Below are 16,363 nucleotides of genomic sequence, written 5' to 3'. Positions count from 1 at the left end.
TGTTTCGAGAACACACAGTCTTATTTCTTCTTTAATTTGATTTGGGATTAAAATCTTATTTTAATATAACATGTCTTATGTACTTAAGATGACAGGAATAAAAAGAATAAAAAATGTGTCTTTATGCATCCTGCGATGGTATATCTCAGTACGGCACAAGTAGTTTTGTGGAGAAAAAATACCAAACAATGCATATGTAACGGGGAGCCAGCTGATAGATAACTGTGTAATGTGTATCAACCTCACTCTCCTGACCTCAAGAGGTGCACTAGCGACTGACGCTAGGGGCTGTAGCCTTTAGCTTCCTTGTTAGCGCACCCGCCTCCCATGCCGGTTCGAGTCCCGAACGGAGCGGGTAGAACAGGAGCGTCACAATGGTGCCGTGACCTGGATGGGAGTGAGGTTTAGGGGGGTGAGTGTAACGGGGAGCCAGCTGATAGATAGCTGTGTAATGTGTACAAACCTCACTCTCCTGACCTCAAGAGGTGCACTAGAGACTGATGCTAGAGGCTGTAGCCTTTAGCCTCATTGTTAACACACCTGTCTCCCATGCTGGAGATGCCGGTTCCAGTCCCGAACGGAGCGGATAGAACAGGAGCGTCACACATATATCCAGTATTTCAAATAAACACCAAACTTTGAAGCTGCCAGAGAGAAAATATCATTTGTTATATGGATAAATTTAAACATTAAAGCTTATACAGATGTCTACTGGCAGAACTTAAACTACTAACTTTTAGTAGCCAATATAACCTGTCAAACAAAACTGCGGATAGGCTAAATGCCACACGGACAACACTAAATAACATAATATTGTAAAAAGAATCTAATATAATATGTAGCTGTGCATATGCACATGAAAAACATCCAGTACGTCATTGAAGTCAAGTACGTAGTGGATTAAATCAACTATGTCATCGCGCTACAGTCCACAGCGACTGAGAGGAAAACTGTGGTTTACGTGTTAACAGTCTCCCTTGTGTACATAACATGCTTTACATGTAAAACCCATGAAATCACATCTCTGTTATTTCTTGAATTAACCTCTCAGTTAATTTTTAACCGAAATTATTAGTCGAGCAAATTGTTAATGCTGGTTTATCGGTTAGCCGACATTAACATCCCTACTAGGCTCTATTTCTAATCAAACTCTAATTTTACACAATTATGCTGAAAGAATGAACATACTATTAAATTGTGTGTATTTAGGATAAATACAATGTTAGCTATGAAATTACACTTAGCAAGTCACAGCAGTCATCCATGTTATTTAAATTATATATATATATATATATATATATATATATATATATATATATATATATATATATATATATATACTGGCGGCCAAAAGTTTGGAATAATGTACAGATTTTACTCTTATGGAAAGAAATTGGTACTTCTATTCACCAAAGTGGCATTCAACTGATCACAGTGTATAGTCAGGACATTAATAATGTGAAAAATTACTATTACAATTTGAAAAAAATGTTCAGAACTTCTTAAACTACTTCAAAGAGTTCTCATCAAAAAATCCTCCACGTGCAGCAATGACAGCTTTGCAGATCCTTGGCATTCTAGCTGTCAGTTTGTCCAGATACTCAGGTGACATTTCACCCCACACTTCCTGTAGCACTTGCCATAGATGTGGCTGTCTTGTCGGGCACTTCTCACACCTTACAGTCTAGCTGATCCCATAAAAGCTCAATGGGGTTAAGATTCATAACACTCTTTTCCAATTATCTGTTGTCCAATGTCTGTGTTTCTTTGCCCACTCTGACCTTTTCTTTTTGTTTTTCTGTTTCAAAAGTGGCTTTTTCTCTGCAATTCTTCCCATAAGGCCTGCACCCCTGAGTCTTCTCTTTACTGTTGTACATGAAACTGGTGTTGAGCAGGTAGAATTCAATGAAGCTGTCAGCTGAGGACATGTGAGGCGTCTATTTCTCAAACTGGAGACTCTGATGTACTTATCCTCTTGTTTAGTTGTACATCTGGCCTTCCACATCTCTTTCTGTCCTTGTTAGAGCCAGTTGTCCTTTGTCTTTGAAGACTGTAGTGTTCACCTTTGTAAGAACTCTTCAGTTTTTTGGCAATTTCAAGCATTGTATAGCCTTCATTCCTCAAAACAATGATTGACTGATGAGTTTCTAGGGAAAGCTGTTTCTTTTTTGCCATTTTTGAACTAATATTGACCTTAAGACATGCCAGTCTATTGCATACTGTGGCAACTCAAAAACAAACACAATGTTAAGCTTCATTTAACAAACCAAATAGCTTTCAACTGTGTTTGATATAAAGGCAAGTGATTTTCTAGTACCAAATTAGCAATTTAGCATGATTACTCAAGGGCACGTTCAACCCCAACAAAACGTAGCAAAACGTTTATTTAAACAGAAACGTTGGTGCGTTGAACACCCTGATGTGTTATGCAGGCGTTGCAAATATGGCAGCTGAGAAGGCCATTCTTTGTGTTCTTTTCAAAGAATTTTAGGAGCCTGATGAAATCGGTTTAAATACGTGTTTAATACTACAAAATACGCTCGATGTTACAGTCACTGCCCTTGCCGTCCAGAATAGCAGAGAACATTCCAATCGAGTGAAGGGATATGTGGAAACTGTGGTTCCTAATTATGGTGATCCAAAATTTGCCTCGCATTTCAGGATGACAAGGCAAACATTTCTTCTAATGTCTTCAGTTGTTGCATAAACCAAGCTGCAGTGGACACATTTATAAAGGACTTTAGTTGGATTCATTGTGCGCACTGCCTTTTTAATACGGCGGGGTTTACACGTCACTGCTGATTGGATAACACCTCTGACACACCCACCAAATGAGAGAAAACGTACCTCAAAGCACGTTGCACACTGTTTCACACTGTTTCGAGGAAACATGTTGTTCAACCCGGAAACCGTAGCAAAACGGTACACCGTTTTGAGATTGAACGTGCCCCTGGATAAGGTGTTGGAGTGATGGCTGCTGGATATGGGGACTGTCTAGATTTAATCAAAAATGACTTTTTTCAAATAGTGATGGTGCTGTTTTTTACATCAGTAATGTCCTGTCTATACTTTGTAATCAGTTGAATGCCACTTTGTTGAATTAAAGTACCAATTTCCTTCCGAAACAGCAAAATCTGTACATTATTCCAAACGTTTGGCTGCCAGTGTGTGTGTGTATATATATTACATTGGACCATGGTACTTCTGTGGTATGTTTCTGGAAATGTACCATGGTAGTCATTCAGTACATAAATCAAAGTTCCATGGCATTATTAACTTTTGATCTAAGCACTGTACTATGGAAACACAACAGTACTTTTTTAGTAAAGTGGTTGTAATGAGTATTGATGTCATCTAGTCTAGAGGGCAGTAAGAGTTTGTATAAAACTAGGTGCATTCCCAGTGGAAGAGACAATGTAATTTACATGTGCTGAGTGTGTGATGAGGAATAAATAACAGAGCACAATAATTTGAATGACTTTGATTTAATACAACCAAACAATACATGGTACCAAGAGTGGGGTTCTTCAAACAATGGATGCGATTAAACCACCAGATTTATTGAAATTGACTGGAAATGTCGACGCAAACTGGAGGAGTTTCAAACAGCAGTTTGAGGTGTATGTTGCAGCTATTGGTCAAGTGGATGCTACTGATGAAAGAAAGATTGCCATGCTACTTACTATTGCAGGAGCAGATGCAGTGGAAGTGTATAACACGTTTACTTTGGCTGAAGAGGCAGATAAGAAGAAACTGGACAAGGTATTAGAAAAATGTGATGCCCACTGCCTGTCAAAGAAGAATGAGGCATACGAAAGGTATGTTTTTCGAACACGTATGCAACATGAAGGAGAGACAGTTTTCTCACAGAACTTAAGATCAAAGCTAAAACTTAATGAATTACTTATTCAGCTTAATGTAAATTTAATGAATTACAAGAGTCAATGATTCGGGATTAGATTGTGTTTGTTATATGTGATAAGGAACTCCGAGAAAGACTGTTAAGAGAACCCCAACTTACATTAGACAATGCTGTAAAATTGTGTCAGTCCAGTGAATTAGCGAGACAGCAATTGCTGAAGTTTGATGTTGCCGCAGTTCTTTGGATGGCCTCTCTTAAAGGAGCAATATGTAACATTGACATCAAGCGTTGTCCTTTGTACTGCAGTCCAAATTCAAAATATTGGAGAGAGTTGTCCCCCCCAGAGACTCTAAGTTCACGTGGGTTGCCAGGTTGAGGACACGCAACAGGAACGAGCAAACTGACAATGGCAAGCGACGAGCCTTACATTAAGTTGATCAGCTAATGTATACGTTTGCAATGTTTTTATTGTTTGCAAATTATAAACCAGCTCATGTGGATTTTTTATAACTCTGTAATGTTAGCTAGATGTATTGCTGGCTTCCATGGCAAATCCATGTTTCAAATTTGGCAACCCGGGGTGTCTAAATACTTTTGGGAAATGGGCAGTGGGCGGGATCACACAGGCCAAAACACAAACAGAAATTCCGGCCCGGAACAGACATTTCAATGTAGAATATACTGCTGTATGTTTTCGGAGAAGCCAGTATTTCAACTTAGCATGTTTCCTAAATCTCTGATAACATATTATGATAATTTTATGCTTTAATACAGTAAATATATTACATATTGCTCATTTAACGCTGACGTTGACAATATTTCATTCAGGAAAAAGGGACGCTCCAGGCAAAGATACAGAAACAGAAGCATTCTACTGCAAACGCTGTGGAGACAAACATAAGCCCAGACGGTGCCCAGCCTTTGGCCCAAATCATTATGCAAAAATGTGTTTTTTAAAAAAAAAAGTGAAAACATGTAGTGCATGTAGTGGATGACACAGATGACCGTGACACGTTGAGTGATTCATTTTATGTTCAGACGGTGTCACAACAAGAGGTAAAATATGCACAGGTAAAAGATTTTGATAAGTGGATTGCTCCTCTAGTTGTTAATGGGACTATTGTGCCTTTCAAATTGGATACTGGGGCAAAGGCTAACTTAATTAGTATCAAGGATGTGAAAACGTTAAAAGAGAGACCTTTAAAGATGTGTAGTCCCACTCAAAGCCTGCAACGGACAACCGATTGAGACACATGAAGTGTGCCGGCTGAAGGTTCAAGTAAAAGGAAAGACTTGGAATATGATGTTTGTTGTAGTTTCTTATGGACATGAGTCTCTCTTTGGAGATAGGGCTTGTGAAGGACTTAAGCTGGTCAAGAGAGTCTATCAAATTAATGAGTAAAATGTGTCTCTACAGATGGGTTGTGACAAAGTACATGACATTGTGAAACAATTTTCAGATATTTTTACTGGTCATGGAACTTTGCCATTCAGCTATAAAATACAGTTGAAAGAAGATGCTAAGCCAGTTGTGCATGCTCCCCGGCGAGTACCAACACCCCTGGATCAAATGACACCATTAGGAGTTATACAATGGACCTACAGATTGGGTGAACTCCATTTACGTGTGTTAAATAACCCAATGGTATCTTAAGAGTGTGCTTGGACCCGAAATACCTTAATGAGAGCATCAAAAGAGAGCATTATCAGATTCCCACTCATGAGGAGATCACTAGTGAAATGTCAGGTGCCAAGTTTTTTAGTAAATTAGACACTCCTCATGGTTTTTGGCAGATCAGACTGGATTCTGAGAGTATCAAATACTGTACATTCAATACACATTTTGGAAGATATTGTTTTCTTAGGCTTCCATTTGGAATTATGTAAGCCCCAGAAATTTTTCATCACGCCATGGAAACCATTATTGAAGGTTTAGAGGGAGTTACGTGCCCTGGGCATGGTGAATTTCCTTGGCAAGTTTGTCCCTAATCTTTCAGCTAAAACATCTACAAAGGTTGATTCAAAATGACAAAGACTTTGTGTGGACTGCCGTGCATAATAAGGAATGGAAAATGTTGAAGGAGATGCTTACGTTTGAACCTGTCCTTATTTCATTTTTTTGATCCAGCTCGTAAAACTACGATTTTGACTTACACCTCTAGGGATGGTTTGGGTGCTGTGCTTCTACAGGCCCATGATGATGATTGGAAACCAGAATATGCTTCTCATTCCATAACAGAGACAGAAAAAAAAAACTCTCAAATTGAAAAAGAAACCTTGGGTTTGTTGTTCAGCTGTGATAAATTTCATGGATATCTATGAATTACCTACCTTTACAGCAGAGACTGATCACAAACCATTAATCTCCATTATTAAAAAGAACCTGAATGATATGTCACCTTGAATTCAACATCTGATAATGAAGCTGCAAAGTTATGGTACGAATTTACTGTATACACCTGGTAAATATCTCATTGTTGCAGAGCCCCTGTATCCTCCACAGTCTGTGACATCTCAAAGGAAGTTGAAAGACATGTAAGCATGATTGCTGCATCTCTACCAGTCTCAGATGAGATGTTGAAACTGATAGCAGAAGAAACAGCTAAAGATGATGTACTGCAGAAGGTAATGATCAATCTTCAGCAAGGATGGACAAAAGGCAAGTGTCCACAGTATTTTTCCATTCAGGCAGAGTTGAGTGTGGTCAATGGATTGCTGTTGAGAAAAAATAGAACTGTTATTCCAAGATCAATGCACCAGAACATGCTTCGCCGAATACATGAGGAGCACTTGGGCTTTGAAAATGCAAAAGAAGAGCGAGGCAAGCCATTTATTGGCCTGAGATTAATCTCAACATTGAGGCATTAATCAGTAAGTGTGACACCTGTCTCAGACAGCATTACAAGCAACCCGAAGAACCAATGTACCTGTGGAGCCATGGTAAAAGGTTGGAACCGATCTTTTTCATGTGAACGGTAAAGACTTTTTGCTAGTAATCGATTACTACTCAAATTATCCTGAAATTGCACAGCTTTGACATACCACGGCAACTGATGTGATTCATCACATGAAAAGCATGTTTGCAAGGCACGGAATACCACAGATTGTGCAAAGTGGTAATGGCCCACAGTATGATAGTCGAGAATTTAATATTTTTGCAGAGCATTATGGTTTTTAAACACACTACTGCGAGTCCTCTTTACCCGAAGGCTGAGAAGGGTGTTCAAATTGTAAAAAAGACTTAAAAATGGCAGCTGAGAGTAACTCGGATCCGTATCTGGCCTTATGTTATCGTTCTTCTCCTCTGGGTTGTGGATCATCTCCTGCCGAACTCCTTATGAATCGAAAGCTGCGTGACACGCTGCCAAATGTGGCATCTAAAAGAAAAAACCAAAGCCAGGCATGGAAACACATGCAGCTTTTGAAATGGAAGCAAAAAGTGTACCATGATAAAGCAGTTCAGAGCCTGAAACCTCTTGCAGAACGAGATGTGGTGAGAATTGAAGAACCGGCATCATGGAAGAAAAAATCTGCAGTTTTAAAAGGGGTAAATCCCAGGTTGTATATTGTTCAGACTGAAGATGGACATATTCTAAGGAGAAATCGACGGAGTTTGCTTAAGTCTCAAGATACTTTCACAGAATCATTCAATTCTGAACTGCACCCTTATGAAGTACCAACTCCTGAAACGCAATTTCCTGAATTTCCACAGTCGTTTGAACAGCAGGCCTCTGAACCTCATGAAATGCCATCTCCTGAACCTTCTCTATCTAAAACAATTACTGAAGTTCCAGTGTTATGCAGGTCTACTAGGGCTCAATAAAACCCTGTTAGAATGGACTTGTGGATAGAGGGACAGTAAAAAACAAACAAAACAAACTTTATAATCTGTCATGGTTAAATGTGGGGAGAATTGAGTGGACTATTAGTATATGAATTGTGTTTTTGAATTGTGAATATGAATTGTCTTTGATGCAAAGAATATTGGAATGTGTTTTACTTGTTGTGATGATATTGAATTCTTGTCTACTCATTGGTATTTTATGGAATTATGTATGTGTGGTGATGTGTGTTAAAAGATCTTGGTAATTTTCCTTATTTCTTAACATGTAAAGGAAAGGGGATGTAATGAGTATTGATGTCATCTAGTCCAGTAGAGGGCAGTAAGAGTTTGTATAAAACTAGGTGCATTCCCAATGGAAGAGTCCATTAGACAGCGAGACTGTAGGACAGGAATGCAGAAGAGCTGCTGGGAATTGTCACCATGTTTTAACTAACTAGTTTGCTCTTCTAGGGACGTTTATTAAATTACACAAAACAACTTGATGCGTAATCACCGAGTAAAACCTGTAAGTGCACCTATTCTCATGTCAGTCATGTGCATTGTGCATAAAATGAAGCAGAGAATTAATGTATAGAGGCATTTCTCCAATGTCGTAAAACTGCTTTGCAATGATGCCAATTGCATTATGGCAGGTAGTCCAAAATATTTATGAATTAAATATCAAAATTCACCATAAGTTAAATACAGTTTGCTTACTTGTTCATTTCATATAAAGTATTTTATATGATAAAAGCATTTATACATGTATATAAATATTTCTTTATTTTGTAAAATTGCCTTTCTTTATTTAAAGATTGAATACCAAGCTTTTCTGTTGACTTTAGCAATCTCTGTGTGCATGCGTGAACTGGCCAAACTTCCTTCTTGAGTTTATGATGAGAGTACAATGAGGTACTTGTTGCTCTAGTTAATACGTTTTTGTATCTTTAATACAAAATCTTTGAACAGATCTGATGTGATTATCTACTTCATGGGCTAATTCATCACATATATGTTTGCTTCGTCTCATGTATGTAGAATCTTTCGTGTAATTCAACGTTTAAGTGTCTAATCACAGTGTTTTCTGCGAGAGCAACAGGCACTTTGAGCAAAAACTTGCCTTGAGCTGATAGAGCAGAAAAATGGTGGGAGACTGTTTTCAGTAGACTTTAAAGATTTAAGGTTGTTTATACCTTTCATATAAATCCTGCTTCTTCCCCCTTTCAGTCGCATGAGCATGTATGTGAGAATCTGCATTTTTTAGCGCTAAACAATGCAAGTTCTCGCATGACCGCACATGCCAACAAGCTTCTCGGTAACGCTAATGACCGCCCAATGGACGTCAAGATTTTCACTTGAAAGATGACTTAAATTTCTGGTTGGTCTGGGGTGGTGTGTCACAGCATCATTGGACTGGGCTTGCTGAGATTGCAGGCAATCTCAGTGCTGTGCATTACAAGGAAGACATCTTCCTCCCTCATGTGGTACCCTTCCTGCAGGCTCATCCTGACATGACATTCCAGCATGACAGTGCCACCAGCCATACTGCTCGTTCTGTGCTTGATTTCCTGCAAGACAGGAATGTCAGTGTTCTGACATGGCCAGCAAAGAGCCCGGATCTCAGTCCCATTGATCACATCTGGGACCTGTTGGATCGGAGGGCGAGGGCTAGGGGCATTCCCCCCAGAAATGTTCGGGAAATTGCAAGTGCCTTGATGAAAGAGTGGGGTAACATCTCACAGCAAGAACTGGCAAATCTGGTGCAGTCCATGAGGAGGAGATGCACTGCAGTACTTAATGCAGCGGGTGGCCACACCAGATATTGACTGTTACTTTTGATTTTGACCCCCACTTTGTTCAGGGACACATTATTCCATTTCTGTCACATGTCTGTGAAACTTGTCCAGTTTATGTCTTAGCTGTTGAATCTTTTTATGTTCATACAAATATTTACACATGTTAAGTTTGCTGAAAATAAAAGCAGTTGAAAGTTTTTTTTTATTTTTTATTTTTTTTTTTTTGCTGAGTTTATTAAAGCTTTGTATGTAATAGCTCACCATGTTAATTAAGCTTATGGTGATGTTTGCTTGTGAGGCTGAGCAGTGTTAATTGTCCACTTCATGGTGAGCAATCATTAAAAGTCTCAATAACACCTACATTCTCCTGTTTTTAATGGAAAACCTGAGAGAAGATGTGCACTTATTGTCATTTATGTCCCTTGATCTTTTCCCCAGTTGCTTCTGTCAAGTTTTGTGTCCGTGTACCGGTGGAGCAACAGCAGATATGAGGGCTCTACCGTGAAAGGTGTCTGTTTCAAGTCTATTTCTCAATTTGTTTTCCATTCTAATCTGTAATTATTAACATTGAAAACTGTGTGAAACTGATGCAAATGCAAATATATATAGAGCCTATAGGGTATATAAACATTCTCAGCAGTTTGGATGTGAGGCGCTAAAATACGGGACAAAGTACGTCCCTTGTGGATTTAATATTAAACGCAATTCTGTTTCCTTTAGTACTGAACGATTCTGTATTATACATGACGGTTTATATTTTGAAGAACAAATGAAAGAAAAGCTGTCTATGTGCATGTCTGACTCGCAGTTTACACAGAATGTGCATTTGAAGAAGTTCTCTCTCTGTGTCAGTGGCCGAAAACAGTTTGCAAGAATTTTGTCTTTTGTGAGCGCTGCATATAATCTCAAACCATCTCAGGAGGTGCTCAGAGTTTAATTAACGTTAAATTCAGCGGTTAACATTTTACTGTACATGCATAGCCTATATACCAGCATATTTTCCACTATTCTTTTGAATAGGAAAAAAGTGGCTTGTAAAAAAAAAAGTAAGCATTAAAAAGCTGACAGTGAGACATCCAAAAGATGTGGTGAGGGGACAAGACAAGGCAAAAACAATGTGCTCTCAGCAAAAAAATAAAATAAAACTTTAGGCTATTGAATTATTACAAAACAAATGCTTTATCATTGCTTTAGTGGTATTGTGTAAGGTGTATGTTGTTTTGACTGTTATATACACAATGCTGAATTTTATTTTTCACAAATGGGGAGAAACTAGGGCTGTCAATGGATTAAAAATTAAACAAATTAATTACATGATATGGCAAATAATTAATTTAATTAATTGCAGTTGATCGCATATATACATTTTTGCTGAGAAAGCCCCTCAAATAACAATAATTCAATAATATATAATGATCAAATAATTATAAATAGTTATATCTAAATAATTATAAAAATAATAATTCAGGTAATTAAAATGCATTACATTATTGAGGCAGACGAGTAAAGCATTGATAAGACAAAAAGTGGCTTTAGAAGGCAATATATTTATTTCCATATTATTGAACATAATCCTGTCACTGGCCTACAGTCCACAGCAATCAGAGATATATTTATTTATAAGGACTTTTCTAAGGACGCATCAATGTAAACGTGCATCAGATAAACTCTTTTGGGGCATCTCACTTTGGTTGTGTCACGCCATAAACACAGTTTTTATTCACTGTGTCAAGATAAACGTGGTTTGAAACGTCTTGAGATGTGTATTCAGAATTGCGCTCATTCCAACACAAGAATGCATCCTCATCTTGTGATTTCGCAAGGGTCAAGCATGCCTGAGTGTGGTTTGTTCTACAGTTGTGCTTTGCCCATACATCTGGAGTTTCACTAACTGCCCCCTGCTGAAAACGGGCAGTACTTCAAGCTTGAATTGCTCCAATGGTAGAAATATTCCTTATTACACTCCAGGGACATGAATAACTGCATTAATTTGTTTAACGCATTATTTTTATATATAATCAATCGCACCGAATTAACACATTAAATCGACAACCTTAGTAAAAACATTTGAAAATGCTGCAAAAGAGTTTTGGAAATTCATGGAAAAGTCATGGAAATTTACTAGTCAAAATGTGTACGAACCCTGCTTGGAATATGACACACGGGTCATATGGAGGTCTTTCATTGTGCTTTTGGGTTCTTTTAAAAACTTCTCACTGAGTTACTGTATCAACTCTCATTGTTTTGAAAAGACGGACCAGGACATTTGTCAATACTTGTCCTTTTGTGTTCCACTTAAGAAAGAAAGTCATACAGGTTTGGAACAACATGAGGGTGAGTAAGTTATGACAGAATTAAAATTTTTGGGTGAACTGCTTAAACTTTTTGTGGCATGCCATGATATGTGACCTAGTAATGTTGAGCTTTTGTAAGTGACTCAAATGTGATTTAGTCCAGCTTGTACTTTAGTTATGCTGAATTTTGTTACATGCACATTACTATATTCTATGTCCTTGATGGTTTACATTACTAATTATTTTAAATTTGGACATGAGTTGTTCATGTGTACTTTAGAGCATAAAGACTTTTTTTTTTTTAAACAAGTCTCTATACTATATAACAACAAGCAAGCAAGTCATAATCAAGAGTAATTCTATGTAAATAGAAAATGGTTTGTATTACTAATGGATTTTTTTTTTTTTAGGGCTTTGGTGTAATTTGGCTTGTATAGCTTACATCTGTCCAGTAGGTGGGGTATGACGTTTTTATTAGCACCTCTACCAGTACAGTATAATATCAGTCTCTTAGTGTTATATTTTAGATTGTTAATGTGTTTTCTTTACTGAAAATTAACTTATGAATAAAACATCAGTATAATTTTGTTAACTACTTATTTAAATGGTACTTTTGTCAGTTTGCTTAGAGAAGTGTAGGGTACCCCAAATGCTATCCTTTCACTTATTGGACAGTTATTGAAAAATGCTTGATTTAATGACCTTAAAAATGAAAATGATAAATATTTTGTCTCAAAAGAAATGTTAATTTCAGGGATTTTCATTAGCTACATAAATTTGCAACATTTAAAAAATAATAAAAATTCGATCAAATTGCCTCAAAATCAACTTTTTGACACCATACACACAAATCTCATGCAGTGAGAAGTGTATAGTGTCAAACAGGTGTTTAGGAAAGTACTGTGGTATAGTTTTTGTTGCTATTTAGCGTTTTGGGATAAAAAAAAAAATAAAGTCATAGGAGCCTTTTACACCATGGAGCCTTTAGCCCTGTTGTACCCAATTCTGCAATATTACTGAAAATTACTTTGACTGCATCAGTTTTGCTCAGAGTGCTGTAAATGGCATCAAAAGAGATTTGCCATGCCAAAATATATTTCCTTAGAACAAAGGTAATTTTCACTGAGCAGAATCCTGTAAATAGAACGGCTTATATAAAGTTAGAAAGAGGTCACTTGAAATGGAAGTAGTGAAAGGTGTCTTTAGGGGAAAGTTTAATTGACGTGTTTTTTTTTTTTTTTTTTTTTTGACAGAATAACTGCATGGACCAACTGAGCAAAAGACTTCATAAAGTAAATCAGTTTCAGTTTTAAAACTTTTCAAGAAAGAAAAAAAAAACTAACACTGCATTTAATTTATTACCCTGCTTCTGTTAAAGGTGTACTGACAACAAAATCTTGGAAAACCAGAACTTGCATCAAAATTGAATCCACAAGTGCAGTTATTATGCTCCATTTACTGTAAAAACCAGGCAGCAATAAAGTTGTTACATAGTTCGTATAGGAATTCATTCCTTTATTCATTCCTATTTCTTCCTTTGAAGAAATAACTTTTACTTTTAATTGCAAATGTGCAGAAGCCGCAACAGGCGGGACAGAACACCACAAACAGGATTATTCCTTTCCGCTGCTGGAACAATGTACAGTAGGTGGTGAAAGATATACAGAAGACCATTTCCTTTGTACACAATGCGCCTTATATGGTAAGATGCACACAAACGTTTCAAAACAGTATTTAGAGAATCCAGTTAAGGTGGAACAAGATTTTAAAGTTATTTTTGATGATATGTACATTCCAAAAATTGGTTGGACTGCAAAAACAGGTACAGTTAAAAGTAAAAAAAAGCCATACCCTAAAAAAGACAGTGAAGCCTTACGTCTTGTATGTGTACAAAAAATATATACTGTAATTATGCCACTGAAAGTTACAAAAAAGTATTGATAAAATAATTTAAAATGTTGGGGCAAAATATGCCCTCATAATGAATTACTCTGTTTGTTTTTGTTTATTTTTTGTACCATCTAATATAGGTCTTAATATTCTATTCAAGGATTAGTTATGCATTTTATATCTTGTTATGGTTAATATATTACATGTATTACTGTTTATTTTGGTATTTAACCTGAAAAGATGTCTTGCATTATGTTTTTTGTATAGTTAGAAACCAATTAGCCTCAAAGTTAAAAACTGCCCGGAGAATCAAATGCAGAGGGGAAATATTGCCCCATAATTGTGAAGTTAATTTCTATATAAATATATATACAGTATATGAAATTGCCCTGTATTCTCCCTATAATACAAACCATGCATATGATTTGGAATACCTAACAATCTTTGTACATGTTTCCCACACTTTTTGACCAGTGAATTTCCATGATTTATCCTTGATTTTTCTGGTCTCTTGAATTACTGGATAAGGATTTGTAAAATTAATTTACAGAACAATTTTTAGCCAATAGAAATTTTTACAACCCCTGGCAAAAATTATGAAATCACCACACTTAGAGGATGTTCATCCAGCTTTTTTACTTTGTAGCAAATAAACAAATCACAGATATGACAAAAAAGTTTTGTTTAATAGCTGAACATTCTGACTTCGTGGAAACATCCCTCAAACAAATTAAATTACATTATTTTAATTAATGGCATATTTTTTTCCATATCAAGTGAAGTTAAAAATTATGGAATCACTCAATGTTGGAATCACCTTGTAATTTGCATTTCTAAAAATGCTAATTAGTCTGCAGTTAAAAGAGAGTGCTTACAGACCTTAACGAGCTGTTGGCTAATTGAAAGAAAACATGGCTCCAACAAGAGAATTGTCAATTGAAACAATGGAAAGGATTATAAAACTCTTTCAAGAAGGAAATCCAACACTGAGAGTGGCAAAAGAAGTTGGTTGTTCCCAGTCAGCAGTGTCTAAAATTTGGTGCAAGTATAAACAAAATGGCAAGGTTATAAAAGAAAAACATACGGGTAGATGAAGGAAGACGTCAAAGCGTCAGGATAGAAAACTCAAAGCAATATGCCTTGAAAATAGAAAATGCATAACAAAACAAATGAAAAACAAATGGGCGGAAACAGGAGTCAATGTTTGTGACAGAACTGTAAGAAATCAGCTAAATGAAATGGGATTTACATATAGAAAAGCCAAACGAAAACCAGTACTAACACTTAAACAGAAGAAAACAAGGCTACAGTGGGCTAAAGAGAAGCAATCATGAATGTGGAAGATTGGATGAAAGTAATATTCAGCGATGAATCACAAATCTGCATTGGCCAAGGTGATGATGCTGGAACTTTTGTCTGGTGCCGTTCTAATGAAACATATAAAGATGACTGCCTGAAGAAAACAATCATATTTCCCCAGTCATTTATGATATGGGGTTGCGTGTCAGATAAAGGACCAGGAGAGATGGCAATCATAACCTCAACAGTCAATACACAGGCGTACATTGAACTTTTAGACACTTTTCATTCCATCGAGAGAAAATAGATTTTTGGTAATGATGAAGTCATTTTTCAGGATGATAATGCGTCTTACCACAGAGCATTAAAGCTTTTCTTCAGGAAAGGCATCTCAATCTGATTGAAAATTTATGCTGGAAATTGGAAGAAATTGGTCCATGACAAGGCTCCATCCTGCAAAGCTGATCTGTCAACCACTATTCGCGAAAGTTGGAACCAGCTTGATGGAGAATATTTTTTTTTTCATTAGTGAAGTCCATGCCTCAAAGAATTCAGGCCATCATAAAAGCCAGAGGAGGAGTAACAAAGTACTAATTTAATAAAAACAAATTTTTTTATTTATTTATTTTTTTTAATTTTTTTTTGATGACTCCATAATTTTTGTTCTCTACTTGATATGGAAAAAAATATGACATTAATTAAAATAATGTAATTTAATTTGTTTGAGGGATGTTTCACAAAGCCAGGGGTTGTATTTATTTATTTATTCATTTTAGATTTACCTCTTTTCTGTTACTTTTCCAAGCCTGGAAATCCCTATTTTAAAATTCCCTGATGTTTCCTGGTTTTCCATGCATGTTGGAACTCTGCATTGTAATGCTTATCATTTGAGAAAAACCTGTTCCTAACCAGACAGAATGATATATCCATCCAGTCCTTTCACCACCAGTCGAGTCCACCTACAGCTCTACGAAGGGGCGGACTGGCCATAGGGAGAACCGGGACTTTTACCGGTGGGCCGGCCACGAAACAGGGCCAAACGGGCGGCGATAAGCTGAAACGGGCTGCCACATTATGCCGAACGTGCCACAACTGGCTGAAGAGGGCCGCAAAACGGCGCCGCGATATGCAGATAAGGACAGCACCGCCCCTGAATATACGTACTTTCCTGAGTATGTCACTGTGAGAAAAGGAACACCTCTTAGTTGACCTCTGAGTTGACCTCTCAGTTGACATATGTTTAAGCTGACATTTGACAGCTAGTACTCAGTTCCTATTTTCGTAGTGTGTGTGCATGTCTGTAACGGAAATCATGTGGAAAGTGTTCCCTGTTTTTCTTCTCTGAGTGTCTCATTAAAGGTTAAATACCACTCGTCTGTTCTAGAATATTTTGTTTCAT

This window comes from Myxocyprinus asiaticus, chromosome 5 (assembly GCF_019703515.2).
Source record: "Myxocyprinus asiaticus isolate MX2 ecotype Aquarium Trade chromosome 5, UBuf_Myxa_2, whole genome shotgun sequence".
Lineage (NCBI taxonomy): Eukaryota > Metazoa > Chordata > Actinopteri > Cypriniformes > Catostomidae > Myxocyprinus > Myxocyprinus asiaticus.
Note: the sequence above shows the minus strand (reverse complement) of the source record.